The 15,004-nt window shown below is 50.5% G+C and overlaps 1 non-coding gene across 1 annotated transcript; it reads left to right on the top strand.

Annotated features, from left to right (window-relative positions):
* Positions 1-3,912: 3,912 nt before the first annotated feature.
* Positions 3,913-4,055, top strand: LOC120363355 (U4 spliceosomal RNA). Its single transcript, XR_005578920.2, has one exon. It is a non-coding gene; the product is annotated as a U4 spliceosomal RNA (small nuclear RNA).
* Positions 4,056-15,004: the final 10,949 nt, after the last annotated feature.

The raw sequence follows: 15,004 nt of genomic DNA, 5'->3' as shown, positions 1-15,004 counted from the left end.
CATATGTTTTAGCTGAGGCTTAAACAGCCAAGTTGAGTAATGTCTCTGGAACTGAGACAGCCAGGGGCCCATGTACCCAGGGACCAGTCCCCTGGGGAATCACACAGTGGCTCAGGCTAGACTGCTGTATCCCACCGGAACTCTGCTGCTATTCCTTTCCATCGGGACCACCCAGGAAAGCAAGTAAGTTAGCTTCTCATCACTAGGTCACCTGCTCCCTTGGGCTGCAGGATGAGAGCATATATGGATCTCCTGTTGAGACTGTTCATAATGGTAGAAATGGGTAGAAAACAGAACAACCAAGAGGCTGAGTCATTATTGAAGAGGATGGTAAGGACCCCAAATGAGCTCAACAAAACTGGGAATCCAAAGAATGGTGCTGATAAGGAAAGAGGTCAGTTGTGGTCCTAAAGCCTCTGGACATCTGGCGTGGGTTTTGAAACAAAGAGCTGGAGTAAAATTGCCCTTACCCCCAGTCCAAACGCTCTCCAGGATTTAGGAGGTACCCAACCCGTGGGTAAATGGTCTTGGTTTCCGTTTTTGGTTTGTTTGCTTTTTTCCAAAACAACCTTGCTTGGTACTGCATGGAAAGTCAAGCTTTTCTTCCAGCCTGCTTGGGACCACCTGTCTGGGCTGGCCTCTTCCCTTTGTCTTCACAGCATTTCTAAGGAAGATTTTTGCTCTCTGGAGCTGAGGGTAGTGGAATTTGGTCCAGAGAAGGCGGAAGGAAATCGTTTTCCTCTTTTTCTCAAGGCGGATGTTCTCAGGCTTCCTTCACACCTCCTTCCCATGGGTGCGGCTGGCAGTACAGTCAGGTTGTGGAGGAGGGCTGAGAAGAAAGGGGTACCAGTCCAGCCCCAGGTTTGGTCCAAGTCAGGTACACCGCAGATACCATCCCACCGTCTTCTCAACAGCAGGCCAGCCACACGTATAACCCTTTCCCTACTTTACTAATGTGTCCCTTATGTGGTACCAGCATCGGGGGCCAGGCAGACTTACCCCCTGCAGTCTAGAGAGAATGTTGTTAGTACCCGTAAAACTTGACCACCCCCACATCCCACTCCTTTTTGTAAAAACAAATGCTTAAACCTGTGAGCCTGCCTTTCCTTTCTATGTGTTAATGAGTTTCCTTCCATTTGAGCTGTGTGGGAGGGAAGGGCATTGAAACGAGGTTGTAATCTTGTGCCAACCAATAAAAACCAGTATTTCACACACATCCCTTTTAGTGTCTGGTCTCTTCTTTCCAGAGGTTTCCCTTGAGTCCTTCATGTCAGTCCTGGTTTCCCCACTCCTCTGCTGGATTCTTGGGAATTGCCCCAGAAGTCAAGGGTGGCCCCGTGGAAGATGTGGTGTGCAGGGCATTCAGGGGAGAAATGCAATGGAGAAGCCAGAGATGGTTAGATGGCATTTTGTTTTACCTTGCCGTCCTTGCTACCAGGTGCCCAGAGAGAGCCCTAGTTAAGACAATCAGTGCCCAGTGCTAAGGAGAGGGCCTGTCGCCCTTAGCCAAGGAGGCTTTATAGGGGGCCCAAAGGAACTGGAAGGGGAAAGAAGTGAGCCACATCCAGAATAAGGAAGCATCACAAGGAGCTGCTTTCCTCTGTGTGGGGTGGAATCAGGAAGGGTGGAGCCTTTTTTTTTTTTTTTTTTTGAGACGGAGTTTCGCTCTTGTTACCCAGGCTGGAGTGCAATGGCGCAATCTCGGCTCACCGCAACCTCCGCCTCCCAGGTTCAGGCAATTCTCCTGCCTCAGCCTCCTGAGTAGCTGGGACTACAGGCACGCGCCACCATGCCCAGCTAATTTTTTGTATTTTTAGTAGAGACGGGGTTTCACCTTGTTGGCCAGGACAGTCTTGATTTCTCGACCTCGTGATCCACCCGTCTCGGCCTCCCGAAGTGCTGGGATTACAGGCTTGAGCCACCGCGCCCGACAGGTGGAGCCATTTTTTGAAGCTGTGTAGTGGTAGGGCTTGCAGGCAGAGAGTGGGTGGGCCTCAGCACTGGGAGGGCAGGATTAAGTGAGCTGTGTCCCGTGGTCCCAAAAGGAAGGAACAGTTGGAGCTGTAATGGAAAATAAAGTCTGGTGGGATCAAATTTTGGAAAGCCACAAAAGCCAGTCCAGAGAGTTTGGTTTTATGCTTGGCGTGGACCTGAACAGGGCAGTCATGTGGCATCAGCCATGTCTCAGGAGGAGCTGGCAGCAGAGCCTGGATTGGAGCAGTCTGGAAGCTGTTGTGATACCATGCCTGAGGCTCTGCAGACTCGAGTGCACCTGGAAACGCAGAGAGGGACAGAGAAACGACAATGAACAGCCTATAAGTCAGAAACATCCATCAACCAAGACAAGCTGGCTTCTAGAATGGGACTCTGTTGGCAGCATCACTGGTCAAGTGTAAGCCAAGGAACCTGATGGAGTCAGTGGAAGAGAGTCACTTCCAGGACAAGACACACAAATCTCTGTGTCCAGATGATAATCGGTTGGTTGGTTTATTTATTTAGAGACAGAGCTTTGCTTTGTTGCCCAGGCTGAAGTGCAGTGGCACAATCTCGGCTCACTGCAGCCTCCATCTCCCGGATTCAAGCAATTCTCTACCTCAGCCTCCTGAGTAGCTGGGATTACAGGCACCCGTCACCATGCCTGGCTAATTTCTGTATTTTTGGTAGAGATGGGGTTCCACTATCTTGGCCAGGCTGGTCTTGGAACTCCTGACCTCGTGATTCACCTGCCTCAGCCCCCCAAAATGCTGGGATTACAGATCTAAGCCACTGCACCCAGCCAATAATTGGTTCATTTATATGACGGTAAACATCAAAGTTACCTGGTTTGTGTACTGGCTGGCTGTATGGGAAGCCAAAAAAAAAAAAAAAAACCACAGTGTTGGTTACTGGGCAGCAATAACAGCCTCTTGACTTCATTTCACCACAGGACAAATTCCCTATCAGTTGGTCAGGGAACCCATTTCCCCTAAAATTCTGATTCTGCAGCCTTCCTCTGTTCATTCCATGATGATCATCCTTCCTTTCTCCATGAAAGGATTCTTTCTTTTGCCAGATTTAGTGTGTACGGTGAGGCTATGAGCTCATACATGCTGAAACTGGTGATGTACTCAGGAAACCATCAATTGGCCATCTCTAATTGGGACATGAGTGTTCTGGAAACACCCCACTTGCCCATGTCAGATCATTATGGACCATTCTAAAGCTGGCCCATCATCACATTTACATGATGATTCTGTTTCATTCTCAGGGGGTAAATGGCAAGGTTCAGGATTACCTTTCTGCAGTCTGGTCTTCCAGTGGCCTGCAGGACTTCTAGCTAGAGAGAGAGAAATCCAAAGAGACACTCCAAAACTTTGGACATGCGTGGAGAGAGGAAATCAGCCCAAAGGACACCAGTGCAGCTCCCAACATGGTGGGGACCAGATTTGCACTTCTTCTATCCTTTGTTGACATGCCGGGTGGTAGCTCTGACCATCTAAGCCAGTTCGAGTTGGTAGAATTCCTGCTCATCCCCAGTCAGGCTAGCTTCCATCTGTGAAAACCTGGTAACGGTTCCAAGAAAGCCTGGTGTTAGAAGCCATGGCCTTGCTTGCTTTCTGGTTTCCAGCAGATTTTGGCGGTGCAGGGTTTATTTTCTGTCCTTGATCTTGTGACACCCAGCTAACATCTCAGCATCTGAAGATGCATCCATGAGGTTCCATGTTCTGTTCTGAATACCAGCAATGTGCTAAACCTAGGACACAGAGTCCTCACAGAGGCACCTGATTGGTGACAGATGGCACAAAATGAGAGAGATGACAGCCTAGGAAAAGTAAGCCACTCGGGGGATGTGACGTAGGAAGGAGCAATATCAGAGAGAGCTCGGATGGGAGGACCATGGAGGAATGGGATGGAGATAAATTCAGAAAAAGGATCTTTGCGCAGTGGCAGTATCGTAGCCAATGAGGTTTATCCGAGGTGCGATTATTGTTAACTGAAAACTTTTCCCAATACCCTGCCATGACAGCTTGCAGTATAGTTGGCATTGGGAAAAAAATAGTAATTTTTTTAAAAAAGGAATTCATAAAAGGGAAGGACGGTCATTCATCTGAAGGCTCTCTGGTGTAATAGAAGATATGATTGTTGGGAATTAGCCTAGGATGCAGGTCTCTGCTCCACTGTTGACAAGCTCTTTGATCTTGGACAAATTACCATCCGTGCTCCTTCCTGTTCAGTGGGGAAGAAGTCTACATCTCAGGATCATTGTATTAAATAAGTGACAGAGCCGGGCGCGGTGGCTCAAGCCTGTAATCCCAGCACTTTGGGAGGCCGAGGCGGGTGGATCACGAGGTCAAGAGATCGAGACCATCCTGGTCAACATGGTGAAACCCCGTCTCTACTAAAAATACAAAACATTAGCTGGGCATGGTGGCGCGTGCCTGTAATCCCAGCTACTCAGGAGGTTGAGGCAGGAGAATTGCCTGAACCCAGGAGGCGGAGATTGCGGTGAGCCGGGATTGAGCCATTGCACTCCAGCCTGGGTAACAAGAGCGAAACTCCGTCTCAAAAATAAATAAATAAATAAATAAATATAAAAATAAAAAATAAATAAGTGACAGAGTGTGTGTGGCACCAAAATCAAGGTGTGATCATCAAATGGTGGCACCTCTTTGGAAATGCCAAGGCCTGTGCTGAGTGTCCCAACAGACACAAGTAGTCACAGTGCAGAGCAGAGCGATGAAGGCCATAAGGGAAGCCTGAGGGAGTGCCTAACCTCAAAGAAGGCGTTGTCTGAGAGGATCTGTGAGGGATGCACGGGTGGGATCCCTGCCTAAAGGAACAGCATGTTCGAAGGCAGAGCAGTGTGTTCGGGGAACCTGATAGGGAGAGTGGGCATGGAGGAGGGAGAGGCCAGAGGTGCCAGGGGAAAGGTTAGCTGGGGTCAGATGGCTTAGCAGGCCGTGTTTGAACTTTACTCTGCATGCCTTGGAAGCCAATAATGATTTTAAAACAGAAGAGTGACTGCATCAGGTCGGACATTTGGGGAAGATGACACTATCTATTCTGTGTTTCTTGTGTTCCTGGTCAGGTTGTGGTCACTGTTTTACAGTTAGTCTTTGCAGTCCTGTGAAGCATAGGTCATGGTAAAGGAAATGGGGCTTAGGGAAGCCGTTTTCTAGAGGACCCAGACAACCTTCTCTAAAAACCACAGGGCAATGCACCAAGGATGTCTAAGACAATTTGGAGAAACTGCCAGGAAAAACACAGGACTACAATGGAAGTCCTGTGTTCAGTCAGTATCAAGACTTAACGTAAAGGTACAGTAACCAAATGTGCTAAATGGAATAGCTGGATGGAAACAGAAATCAATCAGACAATAAAAGTGAGCAGGGGACCAAGAAACAGACCTGCGCATACATGGGAATCTGGTAGGAGCCAGAGGAACTATGCACCTGGGTGGGGAAAGGAAGGATTCTGTGGTAAGTGGTGTTGGGACAATCAACCAAACAGGAAAAAATGATTTCACAGCCAGGCACAGTGGCTCACGCCTGTAATCCTAGCACTTTGGAGGTCAAGGCGGGCAGATCACCTGAGATCAAGAGTTCGAGACCGGCCTGGCCAAAATGGTGGAACCCCGTCTCTACTAAAAATACAAAAATTAGCCGGGCTCGGTGGCTCAAGCCTGATCCCAGCACTTTGGGAGGCCGAGGCGAGTGGATCACGAGGTCAAGAGATCGAGACCATCCTGGTCAACACGGTGAAACCCCGTCTCTACTAAAAATACAAAAAATTAGCTGGGCATGGTGGCGCGTGCCTGTAATCCCAGCTACTCAGGAGGCTGAGGCAGGAGAATTGCCTGAACCCAGGAGGTGGAGGTTGCGGTGAGCCGAGATCACGCCATTGCACTCCAGCCTGGGTAATTAGAGCAAAACTCCGTCTCAAAAAAAAAAAAAAAATACAAAAATTAGCCAGGGGTGGTGGCATGTGCCTGTAATCCCAGCTACTCAGGAGGCTGAGGCAGGAGAATCACTTGAACCCAGGAGGTGGAGGTTGCAGTGAGCCAAGACTGCACCACTGCACTCCAGGCTAGGCAACAGAGGGAGACTGTCTCAAAAAAAAAAAAAAAAAAAAAAAAAAAAAAAAAAAATCCCTACTTCACATACCATTTATGAAAATAAATTCACAAATACGAAAAAAGAGTCATAAAAACATTTAGAAGAAAATATGGAAGTTAAGTAACATATCCAAGGTAATAGAAGAACTGCAGTTCAACATAGGGGGTCTGACGTCAGAACCTGCCCCCTTGGCAGTCCTCTCCTGGTTACTTCAGACTGTAAGATGGATCAGGGCAAGGGGAAACTGAAGGTCGGGAGGGGCAAATGAAGGCTGGATTTGTACCTTGTCCCTAGACACCTCACAGGAAGGGTTGCTAGGGAGGCAGAGGGAGGAACTTCCTCATGACATCAACATCACTCAATAAACGCACTGGTGATGAGCTTAGATGCTGACAGGTGTCTTGTGTGAGAGAGAGGGAGCCCGTCAAGTACTCAACAAACATCTATGGAGGGCGGATGGGTGGTCCTTATGCTTAGGTAGGTGTGAAGAGGATGCAAATAAAACAACCGCAGTGAGCCTTTACATGATAGAGCAGGAAGGATTTTAGGGATCATCTAGTCCAATCCTGTTTCACAGATTGAGAAGTACACACAATGAGAAGGAATTTCACCAGTACTCTATTATTGTTTGTTTTTTTTTTTCACCAGTATTCTAATTTGAAACTCTAAGTGGAAAATACAGATCACTGGCCATGCTGTAAATAGCTAATCATTCCATTTGTACTGACAAAGTATTTTTTTAAATTATTATCCTGGCTGGGCGAAGCGGCTCACGCCTGTAATCCCAGCACTTTGGGAGGCTGAGACAGGTGGATCACTTGAGCTTAGGAGTTTGAGACCAGCTTGGCTATCATGGTAAAATCCCATCTCTACTAAAAATACAAACAATGAGCAGGGTGTGGTGGTGCATGCCTGTGATCTCAGCTACTCAGGAGGCTGGGACACAGAATTGCTTGAACCCGGGAAGCAGAGGTTGCAGTGAGCCAAGATCACACCACTGCACTCCAGCCTGAAAGCCAGAGTAAGACTCTGTCTCAAGAAAGAAGAAAAGAGGCCGGGCGCGGTGGCCCAAGCCTGTAATCCCAGCACTTTGGGAGGCTGAGGCGGGTGGATCACGAGGTCTAGAGATCGAGACCATCCTGGTCAACATGGTGAAACCCCGTCTCTACTAAAAATACAAAAAACTAGCTGGGCATGGTGGCACGTGCCTGTAATCCCAGCTACTCAGGAGGCTGAGGCAGGAGAATTGCCTGAGCCCAGGAGGCAGAGGTTGCGGTGAGCCGAGATCGCGCCATTGCACTCCAGCCTGGATAACAAGAGTGAAACTCCGTCTCAAAAAAAAAGAAGAAGAAGAAAAGAAGGCCTGACGTGGGAGCTCATGCCCGTAATCTCAGCACTTTAGGAGTCTGAGGCAGGTGGATCATGAGGTCAGGAGTTTGAGACCAGCCTGACCAACATGATGAAACCCCATCTCTACTAAAAATACAAAAAAGTGAGCCGGGTGTGGTGGTGCACGCCTGTAATCCCAGCTACTTAGGAGACTGAAGCAGGAGAATCACTTGAACCCGAGAGCTAGGTTGCAGTGAGCTGAAATCGTGCCGCAGAGGGAGATTCTGTCTCAAAAAAAGCAAAAAAACAAAAAACGGGGGGTTATCCCACTCTGGCCACCAAAGTCTCTCAGCCCATGCCACATCAAGGCCCATGTCCATGACTTCACTACTCATTCACCAGTCATTACTCCATCTTTCTTGTCCCCATATCCTTCCAGCATAGTCTCCCTCAGAATCCCAGACCTAAATTAATCCATCCATTTTTTTTTTTTTTTTTTTTTTTTTTGTGAGACGGAGTTTCGCTCTTGTTACCCAGGCTCGAGTGCAATGGCGCGATCTCGGCTCACCGCAACCTCCGCCTCCTGAGTTCAGGCAATTCTCCTGCCTCAGCCTCCTGAGTAGCTGGGATGACAGGCACGCGCCACCTCGCCCAGCTAATTTTTTGTATTTTTAGTAGAGACGGGGTTTCACCATGTTGACCAGGATGGTCTCGATCTCTTGACCTTGTGATCCGCCCGCCTCGGCCTCCCAAAGTGCTGGGATTACAGGTGTGAGCCACCGCGCCCGGCCTAATCCATCCATTTTTATCCCCTCCTATGTGAGAGCTGAGCCTGCACAGAGAAAACCAAATACCACGGGGTCACTATGGATTCATGCCTCCCCACTCCCTACTCCACCTCCAGTGTTTCCCGTCAGTGGCCAGTGACTGCCACATGGACAAGTCCAAAGGTCACAAGTGGCCATCTGACCACTGACCGCCGGACCCCAAGCCGTGTGGTGTCCTTGGCAACATTTCTTGTTCTCTTCCTACCCATAGCTTTCAGGGTCAAGTTCCACCTCCTTAGATGAGTACCCAATGCCTTTTGTGAGTTGGCCCCTGCCTACCTCACCAAACCGATTTCTTTCTTCTTTTTTTTTTTTAAATAACAGCTTTTTTTTTTTTTTTTTTTTGAGACAGAGTTTCGCTCTTTTTACCCAGGCTGGAGTGCAATGGCACGATCTTGGCTCACCGCAACCTCCGCCTCCTGGGTTCAGGCAATTCTCCTGCTTCAGCTTCCTGAGTAGCTGGGATTACAGGCACGGGCCACCATGCCCAGCTAATTTTTAGTATTTTTAGTAGAGACGGGGTTTCACCATGTTGACCAGGATGGTCTCGATCTCTTGACCTCGTGATCCACCCGCCTCGGCCTCCCAAAGTGCTGGGATTACAGGCTTGAGCCACCGCGCCCGGCCCCCAAACCGATTTCTTGCCCCGCCTCATCCCCGTGTTCTCCTGGCCTCACGGAACTTCTAGCAGTTCTCCAAATGCATGCTGCACCATCGCACTCTGTCACAGTTTACATGTTCCGTGTCCTCCTTTGGGAAAGATCTCTGAGATACTTCTCCCTACGCTGGACCGCGTCGGCTGGCCATGCCCCTGTTCTGAAGGTGCCTTCCGCAGGAAGGGAGGATTTGTCTCCATTGTGGTATTCCAGCCAAGGGGTGCAGAGCAGCTACCCTGGAAATGACATGACCTTTTGGGGATGTCCGCAGCACAAGAAATATGTGCCAGTGTCACCTGGTCCCTTCAACAGCCCCCTTCCACACACCCCCTCACTTCCCCCAAAACCTGGAAGCAAATGCAAGGTGCCCTGGGACCTGGTGCGGGGGACCGTTTAGAGCAGGTGGAGGGGGTGCGGAGAGTTATGTAAAGAGGCTCTTCCCTTTGGGGCAAGGGTGACATGCAAACAGAATGAACTCATGATGGAGACCTCTCCTCTGAGGCCCCTTCCCCAGGTTCCTCTTCCTGCCTTGAGTCTGGAGGGCAATGGAGTGGGAGGGGGCGGCGTTTTTCCAGGAGGAAACCCTCAGTTCCTGCCGCTCTTCTTATCTCAGCTCAGCAGCCTGTGAACTTCTCTAGACCTGGGGCAGGAGCTAACGGCAGGCTGGTCATATCCTGCCAGGCCTGTGCCCGGGACAGGCAAAGGAAGCCAAGTTTGGGTGAGCCAGGAAAGGAGGAGAGGAAGAGGGGCAGGTATGGGGGCTGGCGGTTCATGGGGTGCAGTTGAAATTTGTTTTGCTTGGGGCAAACGCCGTCTGAGGAAGTTGAGTGGACCAATTTTCATAGCTCATATTATTTTCCTAGTGTTTTTCAATTTATAAAACACTCTTCCATCAGTTCAGACCCTTCCTTGAACACCTACTACCTGCACAGGCCCGGGGCGCGGACCTTCACATTCACCTGAGAGGCAGTCCTTCCCTTCCTGCCTCACCGTGGGGCGGCTGCAGCCGGCAGGGAACTGGAGGACAGGGAAAATCAGCAGAATGTGGAGCACGTGGGGAAGGAGAAGGAAAGGTGGGGACGGAGAATAAACATCTTGCGCCGGGCGCGGTGGCTCAAGCCTGTAATCCCAGCACTTTGGGAGGCCGAGGCGGGTGGATCACGAGGTCGAGAGATCGAGACCATCCTGGTCAACATGGTGAAACCCCGTCTCTACTAAAATACAAAAAAAATTAGCTGGGCATGGTGGCGCGTGCCTGTAATCCCAGCTACTCAGGAGGCTGAGGCAGGAGAATCGCCTGAACCCAGGAGGTGGAGGTTGCCGTGAGCCGAGATCGCGCCATTGCACTCCAGCCTGGGTAACAAGAGCGAGACTCCGTCTCAAAAAAAAAAAAAAAAACATCTTGCAAGTCAGGCCTCTGTGCTGTCGGGGGCTGGTCAGTGAGGGGTTCCCTCCGCTGAATCCTCAGGACCCACCGAGTCCCTGCCCACTAATCCCTTGGGGATGTGCAGGTCCAGCACGGGCACCTCCGCCTCCCTCCCCTAGCTGTGGCCCTGCCCAGCCCCACTGACCTCTTACCTTAGAGGGGGGTGGGAGCCCGGGGCTGACCTGGCCCCAGCTCCAGCCTCCCACAGGAGACCAACGGGCTTCCAACTGGCAGAGATGGTGGGAAACCCTCTCGAGCGAAGGTGGGGAAGTGGGAAAACAAGGAACCCCAAGTGATTCCACAAAAAAGTGAGCTCGTGTAGGAAAGAGCCTGGAAGGAGGTGCCCTGGGGTCAGGACACTCTGGGCTGGCCTGGCAAGCCTGGGCCTGTGCAACGAGGCAGACCCGGAGAGTCCGCTGCAGCCTCGGCTCCTGTTCGTCGCTGTCCGCCCCTTCCCAGACCCTGGGCCCAGTCTGTGGAGTCATCAGTCATTAACTCCACTAATTAATTTGTAAAAGGCTCTTTAAAAAACAACTTTTTTTAGCCAGGCTCAGTGGCTCTCACCTGTAGACCTAGCACTCTGGGAGGCCGCGTTGGGAGGATGGCTTGAGCCCAGGAGTTCAAGACCACCCTGGACAACAAACTGAGACTCCTTTTCTACTAAAACGAAAAACTTAGCCAGGCATGGTGGTACGGGCCTGTAATCTCAGCAACCTGAGACGGAGGCAGGAAGATGCCTTAAGCCCAGGAATTCGAGGCTGCAGTAAGCTATGATGGGTGCCACTGAACTCCAGCCTGGGTGACAGAATGAGAGCCTGTCTCTTAAAAAAAAATTTTTTTTAATTAAAATTAATTTAAAAATTTAAAATAAATGTTAAAAACTTTTAGGTCGGCCGGGCGCGGTGGCTCAAGCCTGTAATCCCAGCACTTTGGGAGGCCGAGGCGGGTGGATCACGAGGTCAAGAGATCGAGACCATCCTGGTCAACATGGTGAAACCCCGTCTCTACTAAAATACAAAAAAAATTAGCTGGGCATGGTGGCACATGCCTGTAATCCCAGCTACTAGGAGGCTGAGGCAGGAGAATTGCCTGAACCCAGGAGGCGGAGGTTGCGGTGAGCCGAGATTGTGCCATTGCACTCCAGCCTGGGTAACCAAGAGCGAAACTCCGTCTCAAAAACAAACAAACAAACAAAAAAAAAAAACAAAAAAAAACTTTTAGGTCAAGCCGGGCGCGGTGGCTCACGCCTGTAATCCCAGCACTTTGGGAGGCTGAGGGGGGTGGATCACGAGGTCAAGAGATCGAGACCATCGTGGTCGACATGGGTGAAACCCCGTCTCTACTAAAAATACAAAAAATTAGCTGCGCATGGTGGCGCGTGCCTGTAATCCCAGCTACTCAGGAGGCTGAGGCAGGAGAATTGCCTGAACCCAGGAGGCAGAGGTTGCGGTGAGCCGAGATCGCGCCATTGCACTCCAGCTTGGGTGACAAGAGCGAAACTCTGCCCCCCCAAAAAAGAAAAAAAACCTTTTAGGCCAGGCACAATGGCTCATGCCTGTAATTCCAGCACTTTGGGAGGCCAAGTGAAGAGAATTGCTTGAGCCCAGGATTTTAAGACCACTGGGACTAAAGGCACAGTCACCACACTCTGCCAATATTTTTTTAATTTTTAGTGGAGATGAGGGCGTCTCACTATTTTGCCCAGGTTGATCTCCTATCTCTTGGCTCAAGCAGTCCTCTTTCTCTGGCATCTCAAAGTGCTGGAATTACAGGCATGAGCCACCCCATCTGACTTTAAAATGCATTCTTTTTTTTTTTTTTTTTGAGACGGAGTTTCGCCCTTGTTACCCAGGCTGGAGTGCAATGGCGCGATCTCGGCTCACCGCAACCTCCGCCTCCTGGGGTCAGGCAATTCTCCTGCCTCAGCCTCCTGAGTAGCTGGGATTACAGGCACGCACCACCATGCCCAGCTAATTTTTTGTATTTTTGGTAGAGACGGGGTTTCATCATGTTGACCGGGATGGTCTCGATCTCTCGACCTCGTGATCCACCCGCCTCGGCCTCCCAAAGTGCTGGGATTACAGGCTTGAGCCACCACGCCCGGCTCTTTTTTTTTTTTTTTTTTTTTTTTTGAGATGGAGTCTCACACTGTCACCAGGACTGGAGTGCAATGGTGTGATCTGGGCTCACTGCAACCTCCACCTCCTGGATTCAAGCGATTCTCCTGACTCAGCCTCCCACATAGCTGGGAGCACCACCACAGCCAGCTGATTTTGTATTTTTACTAGTGACGGGGTTTCTCCATGTTGGTCAGGCTGGTCTTGAACTCCCAACCTTAGGTGATCCACCCACCTTGGCCTCCCAAAGTGCTGGGATTACAGGCATGAGCTGCCGCATCCACCCGCCAGGGTCCATTTTTAAATGGATGTCAGATATTATAAAAACTGGATATTCTTGCCTTCCTATACATCTTCTTGAGCTTCATTCTAGAAGTTAACTGAAAATAGTTCAGGCCGGGCGCGGTGGCTCAAGCCTGTAATCCCAGCACTTTGGGAGGCCCAGGCGGGTGGATCACGAGGTCGAGAGATCGAGACCATCCCGGTCAACATAGTGAAACCCCGTCTCTACTAAAAATACAAAAAATTAGCTGGGCATGGTGGCACGTGCCTGTAATCCCAGCTACTCAGGAGGCTGAGGCAGGAGAATTGCCTGAACCCAGGAGGCGGAGGTTGCGGTGAGCTGAAATCGCGCCATTGCACTCCAGCCTGGGTAACAAGAGCGAAACTCTGTCTCAAAAAAAAAAAAAAAAAAAAAAAAGAAAATAGTTCAGTCCTTTCAGGTCTTGCTTTTATGGTATTGTTTTTTTTGTTTTTGTTTTTTAAAGATGGGGTTTCACCATGATGACCAGGCTGGTCTTGAACTCCTCACCTTAGGTGATCCACCCACCTCAGCCTCCCAAAGTGCTAGGATTACAGACGTGAGCCACGGCACCCAGCGCTTTTATGGTTTATTCAGTGCCTGCAGAGCTGGAGGACACGAGGGTGAGTGAGTCATCAGCCGAAGTGGACAGGCAAGTCCAGGCACTAAGCACAGCGGCATGGATAAGGAGGCAGCCACAACTCAGCGGGGCGGCACAATGTGGCCCCAGTCCCACCCTGGCCTTCTCCTTCCTGAAATGGCAGCTGCATGAAGAGGGAAGGCCGAGCTGGACTTTCCCCCGGCTATACGTGGAGGCACTCTCAACAGATAGGAAGCCTCAGCACAGGAAGAAACCAGGCCTCCAGTGTAGCTCTGGGCAGCTATCAGCAGAGAGGTGTCCGAGAAGAGAGGCTCACCTGTCATCTCATCCCACCTGCCCTTAACGACCAGGCCAAGGGCCCTGAGAAGTCATCACACTGCTTGGGCATCAGTTCACTCACTTGCAAATTGGGGTTGCTCCACCTGCCCTGCCTAGCTCACAAGGGTATTCTGTGCTAGGAGTAAAGAAAGTAAATCCAGTCGGGCGTGGTGGCTCACGCCTATAATCCCAGCACTTTAAGAGGCTGAGGCAGGCGGGTCACCTGAGGTCAGGAGTTTAAGACCAGCCTGGCCAACATGTTGAAAGTTCCCGTCTCTACTAAAAATACAAAAATTAGCCAGGCATGGTGGTGCGTGCCTGTAATTCCGGCTACTCTAGAGGCTGAGATGGGAGAATTGCTTGAACCCGGGAGGCGGAGGTTTCAGTAAGCTGAGATCAAGCCACTGCACTCTATGGTCGACAGAGTGAAACTCTTGTCTCAAAAAAAAAAGAAAGAAAGAAAGTAAAATCCTTACTGGGTCTCTGGCCCTGAGACTGGCTCTCTCCACACAACCCTCTAATCAGTGTGACCACTGGGCCTGCTCCTAGTGAGCCCTCAAGATTTGTGGCTAGAAGTCCTGAGGAATAGACAGGAGTTGAGTGTGTGGGCAGCCACAAGGTCCAAGTTCTCAAACTCTGTCACTTACTCCTTGCAAGGCGTGGCGGGCCTAGCTGACAGAAGCCTAGGATGAGGGGTCTCCCTCCTCTCCAGACTCACAGCCTGAGAGCACTAGGAGACCCAGCTCAGCTTCCGGGCCCACGCATTTCTTTTCTTTTCTTTTCTTTTTTTTTTTTTTTGAGACGGAGTCTCGCTCTTGTTACCCAGGCTGGAGTGCAATGGCGCGATCTCGGCTCACTGCAACCTCCGCCTCCTGGGTTCAGGCAATTCTCCTGCCTCAGCCTCCTGAGTAGCTGGGATTACAAGCACGCGCCACCATGCCCAGCTAGTTTTTTGTATTTTTAGTAGAGTCGGGGTTTCACCATGTTGACCAAGATGGTCTCTATCTCTCGACCTCGTGATCCACCCGCCTCGGCCTCCCAAAGTGCTGGGATTACAGGCTTGAGCCACCGCGCCCGGCAGGCCCACGCATTTCTTTCATTCCTTTCCTTCCATCCTGGATTCCCCACCACAGGCAAATGGTGTCTGGAGACAAGGGATCAAAGTTCCCATATGCCCTCTGACCTCTGCTAGGAGTAAACAAAGTAATCAGTTTCTTTACTGCCCTCATCCAGTCTTCCCTGGAAGGGCCTGAGAAAACCTGTGGCTGGACCAAATCAAGCAACTCACCCATGTCTGCACCATTGGCTGACTCTGGCTAACAGGGCCTGGCTCC

The sequence above is a fragment of the Saimiri boliviensis genome, chromosome 4, assembly GCF_048565385.1.
Source record: "Saimiri boliviensis isolate mSaiBol1 chromosome 4, mSaiBol1.pri, whole genome shotgun sequence".
Lineage (NCBI taxonomy): Eukaryota > Metazoa > Chordata > Mammalia > Primates > Cebidae > Saimiri > Saimiri boliviensis.
This window is presented reverse-complemented; position numbering and strand designations above follow the sequence as displayed.